The 4,129-nt window shown below is 38.2% G+C and overlaps 1 protein-coding gene across 4 annotated transcripts in view; it reads right to left on the minus strand.

Moving 5' to 3' along the window:
* Rbm27 (RNA binding motif protein 27) overlaps positions 1–4,129 on the minus strand; it is a 68,183-nt gene that overhangs the window by 63,680 nt on the left and 374 nt on the right. The gene's annotated exons all lie outside the window — the stretch shown is intronic.

The raw sequence follows: 4,129 nt of genomic DNA on the forward strand, positions 1-4,129 counted from the left end.
AAAAAAAAAAAAAAAAAAAAAAAAATGTGTATATATACATACATATATATATACATACATACATATATATATATATATGATATATACACACACACATATAAATATATATATATACACATATACATATATATAATAACTGTAAAATTCATACATTAAATACACTAGGTTTGGTAGAAATATGTCAGTTACTTGTCTGAACTATTTTGGGGTTTTATTTTTTGAGACAAGATCTCATTATAATACCCTAACCTGGTCTTAAACTTGTAATCCTCCTGTCTCAGCCTCCCAAGTTACATGAACTTTTTCCAAACTTACAAATTTCTTCAGTGATTCCTCTATCTCCTGGATCTACTGAGAACCTTCTTTTTAAGGGATCTGCATACTTACAATGAGCATTTGTTTCTGGTAAACTGAAACTATCACATTTCCAAATAGTGCAAAATCCCTAAATAATCCCCCTGACGAGGATATCTAGGATATTTGGAACATGGGGAAAGATGAAAATCCCAAAAAAGATCTGTTAGTCTGTTTACACACTTGCAAGTAACTCACATAAACTGATTGCCTAAGATATGGTTTCCCTCTTCTTTATTACAGTGCCAACAAAAACGGTTTTTTCCAACCTGCTAAGGGAACTAAGGAGTTAGTTATTTCTTCCAGGCTCCTTTTTCTGTTCTCTAGTAACAGTAATAGGTATGTTCCAGGTCTACAAGGAGCAGAAGGTGACAGGTAAGCTTTAAGGGCCATGACATTTCTAACTTATCTATAGGTATAGTGGTGTGTAAACGGCATTAATTTAGAAATACCTCGTTACACACTTTTGTTTCACCAGTAACAAAATGTAACATGCTTTAAAAACCCCTGAACACGGGGCTGGGGATTTAGCTCAGTGGATCTGCCTCCTGCCTCGCAGGCACAAGGACCCGAGTTCAATCCCCAGTACCAAAAAAAAAAAAAAAAAAAAAAAATCCTGAACACGAGAAACTTTTATCAATTTATATAATTATAAATTAGGCCAAATGAAAAAACATAAATCACGTGCATAGCCACAGTTTCATTCCAACTTACAATATCTGAAAGCCTAACAATTGCTCTGAAACATTATGTTGTAACCACATGTCAATCTGCTATCAAAATTTTGAATTTTTTTTCTCATTGAGTTTACTGGTACATTTTAGGTATACAGTACAGTTACATTCATTATTAGGATCTTGTTCCTTTACGTGACAGGTCTTGGTTTCCATTTTTTCCCCTTCACCCTGCCGTCCCTTCACCCCTTCAAAATTTTGAATTTGAAATACAAAAAAAGTAAATTTATAAACACTGCCCACTGTAGTGTATCACTTAAAGACCTTCAAACAAAACATAATCTCCTAGGCTGGGGATTTAGCTCAGTGGTTCCGCCACCTGCCTCGCAAGCGCAAGGACAGGTCTTGGTTTCCATTTTTTCCCCTTCACCCTGCCGTCCCTTCACCCCTTCAAAATTTTGAATTTGAAATACAAAAAAAGTAAATTTATAAACACTGCCCACTGTAGTGTATCACTTAAAGACCTTCAAACAAAACATAATCTCCTAGGCTGGGGATTTAGCTCAGTGGTTCCGCCACCTGCCTCGCAAGCGCAAGCCCTCAAGTTTAAAAAAAAAAAAAAAAAAAAAAAAAAAAAAAAAAATCAAGAAAAAATAATCTCCCAAGGCAACATACCAGTAAGGAAAATGTACGTGACATTTGCACTTTCTATTCCTTATTAACATCTTCCAAAACCAGTACTTATGTAAATTAAAAATAAGCATTTTTATTTTGTACTTCTAGGACAGCCATCTACACTGTGAAGCCTAAGTAATGATTTCAGTGGGTTTGTTTTGTGATAAGGGAGAAACTTGAGCCTGGGCATTGTAGGCAAGCACTCCACCACTAGGGTACACTCCCACTCCCAGCCCAGGCCGTACATTTTCTGAAAAAAAAACTTAAATGAAAGCCTGACACAGCGATTCACACCTGATATCCCAGCACTATAGAGAAGAGGCAGGATGATCATCACAAGTCTGAGATCAGCCTGTGGCTACATGGTGAGTTCAGGACAGCCTGAGCACAGAGATCCTGTCTCAAAAAACCAAACAAACCAAAAATCTTAAGTAACTTTAAAAAGTATGCTATGTATCTTAAATTGAACATATTAACTCACATGGAAAAACAAACACAAGTAACCTTTTTGGGTTTTTGTTGTTTTGGTTTTTTTGAGATAGGGTCTCACCATGTAGTCCAGGCTGGCCTTGCACTCACTACGTAGCCTAGACTCTGGCCTTAAACACATAGTTATTCTCCTGCCTCAGCCTTCCCCCAACCCCAGTGCTGGGATTACATGCTTGTACCTCCATGGCCAGCAAGAAATCATTTGAAGACACAATCTTTATTCTTATTAGTACAGCCCAAAAAAGCCTAATGAAAACACTCTTAGTAAGATGCTATTACTGAATTTTGACAATAAAAAACAGCAAACCCAGAGTAAAACAGGTAGTTAAAAATAAATAAATAAGTCTATAATATTAAAAGTTGTCACATTTTACCTAAGACATAAAATATACATTTAACGCTTTTAACGGGATCTGTACTAATAAAAATCAGAGTGTATACAGGAAAGAAACAGAAAGAGGGGTACAAAGATAACTTTTTAATCTATGGTAATATAAAGATAGCTAAATTTTAAATAGACTTTTTCAGCAATCTCAATCAGTTTCAGTAAATCTTTCTTATTTCCAACCTTCATACCACAGTCCATTTCCATTCTTGGACTCCAACAAAACATTTTAATGCTGAAAAAGTAAGATGCACATTCAAGGAGCCCGTGCCCTTCTAAAAACTGCAGCTTATGTCCAGTCATTGTCATTTCACACTAACCAGACCACCACTAACAAAACTCAGAAGCTCTTAGTGCACCTTTATTCATTCACACACTTCTCATGCTCAAAATGCAATTACCACTCCAAGCCTCAGAATACCCCTAATGCTGCCTCCCTTACCCATGCTACCTGTACAAGGCTAACACACTACAGCGACTCTCTTCCCAGATGCCACCCCAAGAAACCAACAAAAAGAAAGAGGTAACAAAAAGCAGTGCAATCTAATGAATCAAAAGGTGCCCAACTCTTCTTCGGTCCCTTTCCCTTCAAGCAGAAATCCCTAGCCTCCAATAAGAAAAAAATCAGTAATGAGGAAGGGACAATTTCCTCTCCATTACAGTTCTGCTATCCTCTTTTCAAAGAAATTGGTGAAAACATTTCCCCCCTACCCTCCATCCTTTCCTTTTTTCTCCACCCCCTTGGAGACTGTTCCAAAGACTTGTCATATTTCAGAATCGGCCCAAATAAACACCCAACAGAACCTTAGCTCTTAAAAGTTATCCCCCCGCCAAAAACAAACAAAAAAAAAGGCCGCAGCTCTGCGACCTCTTTCAAGATTCTTACTAATACCTGTACCACTAACACTACCCAAAATATTTTAAAGGCCAAGTTTCTTGTTCTTTCCGGCCCCTCAAAAATAATCCCAGAACTAAATTACCTTCACCTGTCCTGCTACTCTTTAAACATTCACAAGGCCATTAGTCTTTCTACTACACTTTTTATTTCTCGAACACCGATATCAAAATTTTAAAAAAGCGCCTAGATGCTGCAGGTATATCCCTTTTAAACCCTCCACAAATATTACGTAGCAGTTGTAGCCCTTTCTTTCCTCAAACTCGTAAAAACCTCAATTTTTCTTCAGCCTCTCATGGTAGGCAAAAGCCATCGGTTCTCCCAACACTATGAACTCCTAAATAATGTCTTAAAATCCTTGCTATCATATTTATCAGCTCCCAATGTCTTAAAGCCCTCCAAGACCCACAGCGAGGGCTCACCGATGATTACTACCAAGCTTCAGGGTCCGTGCTGCTTTTTCTACCCTAAGGTTTTGATGAAGGCTCCGGACACTCCGCTTTTAGACCTCCTTAATCCAGCCTGCTGTCTCCTCCAAGATCTCCATATTCACATTTAAAAATCCCTCGACGGCCCCACCACCGCCCTCGGCTCCCAGACCGCAGGGTTACAGACTCCCTCCCCGCCTGGCCCCCCAAACCGCGTCAGTGTTTAAAA

The sequence above is a fragment of the Fukomys damarensis genome, unplaced genomic scaffold (assembly GCF_012274545.1).
Source record: "Fukomys damarensis isolate Sample0158 unplaced genomic scaffold, DMR_v1.0_HiC HiC_scaffold_3, whole genome shotgun sequence".
In the NCBI taxonomy this organism is placed as follows: domain Eukaryota; kingdom Metazoa; phylum Chordata; class Mammalia; order Rodentia; family Bathyergidae; genus Fukomys; species Fukomys damarensis.